This window comes from Hyaena hyaena, unplaced genomic scaffold, assembly GCF_003009895.1.
Source record: "Hyaena hyaena isolate Hyena2069 unplaced genomic scaffold, ASM300989v1 scaffold_783, whole genome shotgun sequence".
In the NCBI taxonomy this organism is placed as follows: Eukaryota; Metazoa; Chordata; class Mammalia; order Carnivora; family Hyaenidae; genus Hyaena; species Hyaena hyaena.
In genome coordinates, this window is record NW_024081416.1 from 822914 (window position 1) to 832194 (window position 9281).

Below are 9281 nucleotides of genomic sequence, written 5' to 3' on the forward strand. Positions count from 1 at the left end.
CTCCCTCCGTAGCCTGGACGCCGTGCTAGTAGCTGCCTTCGTTCAAACGGTCTTACCTCCATTGGCCCCTGGGCGCTGATTCTGCAAACCCCACTCCCAGCTGAACCCGGCCTCCGCCTCGTCCGGGGTTTGGGCCCCTGAGGACGTCCACACAGCCTGGCCACGGCTCTCCTGCTCTTCCGGATGGACCTGGCTTGGCCGGGGAGGGTCTCGGGGAGGGTCTCGGGGAGGGTTTGGGGGAGGGTCTGGGGGGAGGGTCTCGGGGAGGGTCTCGGGGAGGGCCTGGGGGAGGGTCTCCACGCTCTTCCTCGGTTGGAGCTGATCGCATCCCTCTCCGGGCCCCCTGTGCCCACCCGAGGGCCTGACGGGGGCCCTGCACGTCTGGGGCGTTTCTGGGGCTCCTTCCCGCCCGGCACCGCGTCGCCCGGATTCCTGGCAGCCACACCCCTACCCGTGTGCCTTCTGCCCAGAGAGACGGCCGCTAACGGCTCACTCTGCTTCCCTTTTCCGTGGTTTTGAGAAGTGTCCCCCGGCCACAGGCCAGAGTGAGCATGGCCACCACCTGGCGCACTTTCCTTTCCCCGGACAGACTGCCCTCTCCTGCCCACGATCGCCAGCCCGTCCGGGCCTGGAGCCGTTTGGGCGGAGGAGCGAGTCCCGAGGCGCCGGAGCCGGGCAGCAGGGGCGCGTGCGCGGGGCGCGGCCTCCCGGGGCCAGTCCGGCCGCCGCTGCGCGGGAAGTCGGTGCCGGGAGGGGACGCAAATCTCTGTACGTTTGGAAATTTAGGGGAAACACCCCCAAGTCAACAGCACGTGCGTCACAGAGCAAATCCTAACCGAGATTAGAAGATACTCAGAGCTGAAGAAGCGTAGTTACTTCCCGAAGCTGCGGGGCTCGTTTGAGCAGGACTCCGGCGAGGCCCGGCACCAAGCGCTCATGTGGGAAGGGGCTGCTTGAAAATCAGAAGCTAAGAGTTGCTTGAAGAAGTAGATAAAAAGTAAAAATCATCCCAGAGAGCAGACACAAATTTTAAAAACAAAATTATATTTAATTTAAAATTTTATAAACAAGCTGTAGTTATATGCCAATTATAGCCCCGTAAAACCAGGGGTTGGGGGGGCATAAAAACCAAGCTGCAGTAGAGAATCAATAAAGCCAGAATGTAATTCTTTTTTGGGGGGGGCTTATTTTTTTAAATTTTATTTTATTTTTCTAGGTTGTTTTTTTTTTTACAGTTTATTGTCAAGTTGATTTCCATATAACACCCAGTGCTCATCCCCACAAGTGCCTTCCTCCGTGCCCATCTCCCCCCTTCCGCTCCCCCCAACCCCATCAACTCTCAGCATTCAAGAGTCTCTCATGGTTTGCCCCCCCCACTATTTCCCCCCTTCTTCTCCCCCATTGTCCTCCGTTAAGTTCCTCCTAATCCTCATATACGTGCAAACATATGGTATTTGTCCTCTGCCTGACTTACTTCGCTCAGCATAACACCCTCAAGGTCCATCCATGTTGCTACAGATGGCCAGATTCCATTCTTTCTCATTGCCATGTAGTATTCCATAAAAATATGGAATGCATCACAAATTTGCATGTCATCCTTGAGCAGGGGCCATGCTAATCTTCTCTGTATCGTTCCAATTTTAGTATATGTGCTGCCGAAGCAAGCACCAGAATGTAATTCTTTCAAGAGATGAATGAAGGGGCGCCTGGGGGCCTCAGTCAGTTAAGCATTCAACTTCGGCTCAGGTCATGATCTCACGGTTCGTGGGTTCGAGCCCCGCGTCGGGCTCTGTGCTGACAGCTCGGAGCCTGGAGCCTGTTTCAGATTCTGTGTCTCCCTCTCTCCTGGCCACTCTGCCACTCTCTCTCTCCTTCTCTCTCTCCCCCTTAAATATAAATAAACATTGAAAAAAAAAACTTAAAAAAAAGAGATGAATCAAAAATTTAAAAATTAGCATGATTAATCGAGAAAAGAGGAGAAAATCAGTAAGTCAATATTAGTAACGAGAAAGAGATCACAGCTACAGACCCAGCAGGAACTAAAATGTAAGATGATGTAATAAATTTTAAAACTTAGAAGAAAGATATATTTCTTTAAAATTTTTTTACTGTTTCTTTATTTTTGAGAGAGGAACAGAGCACAAGCAGGGGAGGGTCGGAGAGAGAGGGAGACACAGAATCTGAAGCAGCTCCAGGCCCTGAGCTGTCAGCACAGAGCCCGACGCGGGCCTCAAACCCACGGACCGTGAGATCGTGACCTGGGCCAAAGCCAGATACTTAACTGACTGAGCCCCCCAGGCGCCCCAGAAATAGACATGTTTCTTAAAGTATCATTTTTAAAACTAATAGAAGAACCCTGATGGTCCCTTAACTGTAAAGTAATTGAATCCTAGTTTATAATCTTCTCACAAAGAAAACACCAAACCAGTTGTTTTACAGGCAAACTTTACCAAATTTTCAAGGAATAGTAAATTTCAATATTATATAAACTTTTCCAGAGAAGAGAGATCCTCCCCAATTCATTCTCTGAGGCCGACATGATAACCGGACACCACACCAGACGATGGCATAAGAAAGGAAAATTGTGGGCATTTCATGCGTGAATACACAGGCAACGTCTCTAAACACAATATTGGCCAAATGATCATAGTCAGAATTGGCTAATGAAGGTGGTATATCATAACAAGTGGTCCCCTCCCAAATGCAGAAGTAATTTAACATTAAGGACACCATACACGTTTTTCACTCACAGATTAAAGAATGACATTAAAGCTATGGGGGGGGGAGGGGAAGAGAGAGGGAGACAGAGAGTCCCAAGCAGGCTCCACGCTGACAGCAGAGAGCTCGATGCGGGGCTCAAACTCACGAACCGTGAGATCATGACCCGAGTCAAAGATGGACGCTCAACCAAGCCACCCAGGCGTCCTTCAACTTTATTAAAAGTCTTATTTTTTTAATATTTGTTTTTATTTATGTTGATAGGGGAGGGGCAGAGGGAGAAAGAGAGTCCCAAGCAGCCTCCGCACTGTCAGCGCAGAGCCCACCATCCATGAGATCATGACCGGAGCTGAAATCAAGAGTCCGACACTTGACCGACTGGGCCACCCAGGCGCCCCTGCTGAACGTGTTTCTAAGGAAGACCGGAACCAGCCTAGTGCCGTGTCTGTGGGTAGGAAGATGCAATGAGCATTTCTGGAGAGCCAGTCTCTCCAAATGTATCTCTGGCTTCTGTAGAATTCAGTAAAAATTCCCACAGGGTTTTCTCAGGAATGGGACACGCTGGTTCTGCAATTTATATGCAAGAACAAAAGCCTACGAATAGTTAAGACCCTTCTTCCTGAAGATGTGGTAGTAGCCGAGAATAGACAGCTCGACCAATAGCAGACAGCAGAGAACCGCAGAAAGAGGCCCACGGAAAAGCGGAAGCTGCCACTTATTCCCGCACAGCTGTGGGTCTGAGCCGAGAGGGTGAATGTGTCCATTACTGATCTGGGACGATTGCACATTCAAGTACAAGAACGTGAAATTATATCCTGCTTCCCTCCTGCCCCGAAATACGGGCTAGGTTGACTAGAGACTTGATATGAAAGACAATACTTAAAAACCTTTAAGAAAAAATGTAGAAGAATATCTATGGCCTCAGAGTAGGAGAGGGTTTGTTAAGTTACAAAGAGTTCAATGGAAAAGAACAGATATATGAATCAAGGTCAAGAGCTTATCTGCTTTTAAATTTTTCTTATAGTTTATTTATTTTTGAGACAGAGAGAGACAGAGCACAAGTGGGGTAGGAGCAGAGAGAGAGGGAGACACAGAATCTGAAACAGGCTCCAGGCTCCGAGCTGTCAGCACAGAGCCCGACGCGGGGCTCGAACCCACGAACCGCGAGATCATGACCTGAGCCGAAGTTGGACGCTTAACCAACTGAGCCACCCAGGTGCCCGAAGAGCTTATGTTTTGAAAGATGATGTAAAGGAAGGTAAATTTCAGCCCAAACCTGGGAGAAGCTACTTGCGATGATATAACCAGCAAAGGGCCGAGGAGGAGGGCAGCTCACGTCCGGCCCGCCGCCGGCTTGTACGCTGCCCGCAGGCTCGGGGGCTGTTTCCCTCTCAGTTAAAGTGTTCATTTTGAGGTCGTTGGAGATTCACAGCAATTCAACAAACGGTACAGAGAGGTCGGCTCTTTACCCAGGTTCTTCCAATGGCAACATCTTTTGAAACAGTATCGCAACCAGGATGCTGACATTGATACAGTCAAGATACCAGCATCTCCCCACCGCAGGCTACGTCATGTTGCCTTTTTACAGACACACCCATTCCCTCTCACCCCCACCCCCACCCCATCCCCTGGCAACAACTTTTCTGTTTGTACAATTTCAGGACTTCAAGAATGTTCTATAAATGGGGCACCTGGGTGGCTCAGTCGGTTGAGCGTCCATCTTACTCTTGATTTCAGCTCAGGTCATGATCTCACATTTCGTGAGATCGAGCTCGAGTCCAGCTCCGCGCTGACAGCTCAGAAACTGCCTAGGATTCCCTCTCTCCCCCTCTTCCCCTTCCTCAATTGTGCCCACACATGCACATTCTGTCTCTCAAAATAAATAAACTTTAAAAAATGGATTGTGGGCTTAAAAATGTAAAGTAATGTAACTTTTAATGTTTATTTTGAGAGAGAGAGAGCACACGCACAAGTGAGCAGTGTAGGGGCAGAGAGAGAGGGAGAGACTGAATCCCAAGTAGGCTCCATGCTCAGCACAGAGCCTGACACCGGGCTTGATCACACGAACCATGAGATCATGACCGGAGCTGAAATCAAGAGTCATATGCTCAACTGACTGTCACCCAGGTGCCCCTAAAATAATATAACTTTTAGGGAAAAAAATAATAACAATCTTTGGGATCTAGGGCCAGCCAAAAATGTCTTGAAGAGCCCAAAATTAAGGCCTCCATTAAGAACAACCTCGGGCTGCACGGAGCCCCAGTTCCTCAGACTGTTCAAGGCTGACGCCATCCTCGGACCGCCCTCAGGTCAGCTGATCAAGAAAACACTCCTATGGTCTGAGTCAAGGCCGGGAACTGCAGATACAAACTCGCCAATTTCTCACCGCTTGCCTGAACCCCATGTGGGCCCTTTGAACTCACCTCATAATTGGTCATTTTCAAAGGATTATCAAGAGTCACGATTGGGTCCCATCAAAAGTAATGAACACCTCACAGATACTGAATGGTCAAAGCTGTTACCATGGGTGCTGCTGTACAATTGTGATTGGTGCTTATGTGATGATGCTACACGTACAACGTGTGCATGGTAACACCCCCGTCCCTGACCCCATAAAAACCCTGCTTGCCATTGTTGGAGGCTTCTCCTTGCTGCCGCTGTGCGGGTAGGCGGGCGAGCCCCTGCTCGAGCTTGTAGTAAAGACCCTTATGTACTTGCATCAGTGTTGGCTCCTTGGGGGTCTCAGGGGACTCGCGACTCGGGCACAACAGTCTTAGTCTCAACAATGAAAGCACCTTTCGTAAAAGGAAAAATAGGAAAAACTGATAAATTTGACTTTATTTAAATTGAAAAGTTTAGTCTATAAAAAGAGCCCTGTTGTTGCAGGATTCTCGCTCAGAGAGTCATGACGCTGAGGATTTTCTTTCCATGAAGCAACGTTATTCGTGCCGGCACCGCTCAGTTGGGTTCGTACCCAAAAGAACTGAGCGGCCCACAGCACATGGCGTAATTTTCTTGTACGTTCTCTATCTCTTTGTCTCCCATATATGGAGACACATAAACGTGCAGTCTGATTAAGCTGTCTCGGTTTACAAGGCCATGGGGAATGTAGGCAGCTGGGCGCATATCTAGGTGACCTTGAAGTCTTCTCTCTTCTTCATTTTTTTCTCTCTCCTTAGGGAGGGGTTCGTACCACACTGTTAGGAGGAAAGCAGCTACAGAGTGGAAGAAAATATTGGCAAACAACATATCCAACAAAGAACTAGTATCTAAACTATATAAAGAACTCTCAAAACTCAACAACAAAAAAACCAAACAATCCAGTTAGAAAATGGGCAAAAGAAATGATGAGCTCCACTTCCCGATGCTGGGCTCGGACTCATGAACGGTGAGGTCATGACCTGAACTGAAACAAAGAGTCAGCCACTTACCTGAGCCACCCAGGAGCCACAAGCCCACAATCCATTTTGAGTTCATTTTGTATAAGCTGTGAAACTTAGGGTGACTTCCTCCTCCCTCCCTCCCTCCCTTTCTTCCTTCCTAACTTCCTTCCCTCCTCTCTTTCTTCCTCTTTTTCTTTTTTCTTTTCTTTTTTTTTCTTTGCCTATAGACGTCCAGTTGCTATTGCACCATTTGTGGGAAAGACTGCATGTCCTCCCTTAAATTGCCTTTGCGGCCTTATCAGGGATCAGCCGGAGTATACTTGTGCGGGTTTATTTCTGGAGTCTCAGTCTGTCGCACTGATACATGGGTCTATGCTGTTATGCCCAGATCGCGATCTCCCCAAAGTCCCAAGAGCACCAAGGAGTCCGAGTCACGTATACAAAAGCAAAGGGCGTTTATTCAGGCTTTACCTCGGGCTCCCAGACCTCACCAACGCAGTGCATCCGTGCTGAGAGCCCGGAACAGGGGCAGAGTAGGGTTTTTATGGGGTTTATGGGGAGTTACAGAAGTTGTGACATGGGAACAGTGATCCAATCATAATTATACAACATCATTGACAGCGGGTTTGACCACACACATTGTCTAGAGTATTCGTCACTTTTGGCGGGATCCAATTACAACGTTTAGAGCACCTTTAAATCCAACCAATCACAGAGCGAGCCTAGGGTCTTGTTCGGCGACTAACGGGTTAACTTTAACATCAGGTAACAGGGTCCTATCTATAGTTTCTATCTCCAGGCCTGTCCCTCAGTAATGTGGAGGGTGGTCGCCGGCCTTTCCTGAGTGGGTGCTGCGAGGGTGGTTTCTCCTGCCTGGTGTGTGTCTGCCTGATAGTTTCGGGGAAGCTGGAACTCAGGCCTTCTAGTTCAGAGGGGAACTTAAAGCTTGTCATGGAGTCAGTGTGGTTTAGACGTTTAGACTTGTGGCCTTACAGTGCCTCCGCCAGGGCCGCGCAGCCCCGGTTACGTGGCTATGCAGTACTGGAACGTGGAAGGCCGTTCCTCAGTCCCACGTCATTCTTTTTCGGAACTGTTCTAGCTGCCCCACTTCCTTTGCCTTCCTATACATTTTAGAATAATCTTGTCCGTCCCTCCAAAACTGTGGCTGGGTTTTGATAGGAACTGCGTTAAGCCTGTGTCATGTCATTTGCAGAGAGAGCCGGTCTTTTGTTTTTCCCTTGTGACCTATATGCCTTCTGTTATTTTTCTTGCCTTAGTTCTGGTTAAAGTTTCCCGCGCTGTGCTGAATCAGAACAGGGAGTGTGGACGCCCTTGCCCGACACGTAGGGTGCAGCGCGTTCAGTCTTTCACAGGGAACTACAATGTCATCTGCAGTTTCTTTTTGTTGATGTTATCAAGTTGAGGAAGTTCTCTATTCTTATTCTTTGAGAGTCGTAATCATGAACGGGTTTTCTATTAGTTTCTTAGGACGGCTATTAAAAAAATAGCACAAACTGGTATTTCTTTCCTCATGAGGCTCCAAGTCCAAAATCAAGGCCACGCGCCCTCTAAAACCTGTGGGGGACTCACCCCCCTTCCTAGTTTCTGGCGATCTGTCAGCGATCATCAGCGTCCTCTGCTTGCGGTGCAGCGCTCACACGGTCTTCCCTGTGTCTACGTGTCCGGATTTCCTCTTCTCATCAGGACACAGCCGTATGGATTGGGACCACCTCAGTGACCTTGTTTTAACTCGATCACCTGTGTAAACACCTTGTTTCCAAATAAGGTCACATTCTGATGTGCTGGCAGGTAGGACTTTTGAGGGGGGGACAAAATTCAACTAATAATTTATTGAATTATTATTTATTCAATATATTGATATAAATAAATATTGACATAAATATAAATAAATATTGATATAAATAAATCAATTATTTATTGAATAAATTATTGAATTTTGTCAAATGCTTTTTCTGTATTGGGTGACGTGATCATGTGATTTTTCTTCTTTAGCTGCTTAATATGGTGGATTATGATGATTGCTTTTTCTTTTTTTCTTTTTTAAAAAATTTTTAATGATTTTGAGAGAGAGAGGGAGAGAGCAAGCAGGGGAGGGGCAGAGAGAGAGGGAGACACAGAATGTGAAGCAGCTCCAGGCTCGGAGCGGCCAGCCCAGCTGACTGAACCCCCCCAGCCCCAAATTTCTAACTTTTAATACTACTATTAAATTACTTTTTCATACTTTGTTAAGGATTTTTGCATTTTTTCATGAAAGATACTGGTCTGTAGTTTTTTTCACTTCGTTTTGTTTTGTACCGGCTTTGGTGTTAGTATTATGGGTGAGATCCTAGCTTCATAAAATGAATTGTGAAGTGTTTTCTTCTCTGGGGAGAGACTGTGTAGAACTGACGTTAGTTTTCTTTAATTGTTTGATAGAAATCTCTAGTGAAACCATCTGGGCTTGGATATTTCTTTTTCGGAAGGCTTTTAATTATGAGTTCAAGTTTTGTAATAGCTATGGGGCTGTTCCCATGATCTGTTTCAGGTTGGGTGGGTGTGACAGTTGTGACTTTTTGAGGAAGGGTAGCGTTGTGTAGGTCGTCCAGCTGTGTGTTTGGCGTTTACACCTGTAGACACATGTGCGAAGTTGTTCTTAGAGCTCCCTTATCACCCTTTGGATGTCCTGGGGTCTGTGGTGACGTCTGTCCTATTTCGTTCTGATTTGGTAATCGTGTCTTCTCTTTGTCTCTTTCAGTCTTGCTGGATGCTTATTCATTTTGTTGATCCTTTCAAAGAACTACTTCCTTGTTTCATTGATTTTTCTCTGTTGTTTTTCTGTTTTCAATTTCCTTGATTTCTGCTTTTATCTCAGTTACTTCCTTTGTTCTGTTATCTTTGGGTTTCATTTGCTTTTCTTCTTCTGTTTTTCCTTTAAGGTCAAAGCTGAGGTAAGTATGGGGCGCCTGGGTGGCTTAGTCAGTTAAGCGTCCGACTTTCGCTTAGGTCATGGTCTCGCGGTTCGTGGGTTCGAGCCCCGCGTCGGGCTCTGTGCTGACTGCCAGCTCAGAGCCTGGAGCCTGTTTCAGAGTCTGTGACTCCCTCTCTCTCTGACCCTCCGCTGCTCACGCTGTCTCTCTCTCTCCTAGAAATAAATAAAAATATTTAAAAAAAAAAAAAAGC

At 47.3% G+C, this 9281-nt stretch overlaps 1 long non-coding RNA gene and 1 other non-coding gene across 2 annotated transcripts in view; both read right to left on the bottom strand.

The window, feature by feature from the left end:
- LOC120221527 overlaps nucleotides 1–195 on the bottom strand; it is a 4417-nt gene extending 4222 nt beyond the window's left edge. Inside the window, exon 1 of the long non-coding RNA XR_005525822.1 lies at nucleotides 57–195. This is a non-coding gene — a long non-coding RNA (uncharacterized LOC120221527). The remainder of the gene's footprint in view (nucleotides 1–56) is intronic.
- A 1366-nt stretch (nucleotides 196–1561) lies between these two features.
- LOC120221540 lies at nucleotides 1562–1668 on the bottom strand. The gene has a single exon (XR_005525825.1). It is a non-coding gene; the product is annotated as a U6 spliceosomal RNA (small nuclear RNA).
- Nucleotides 1669–9281: the final 7613 nt, after the last annotated feature.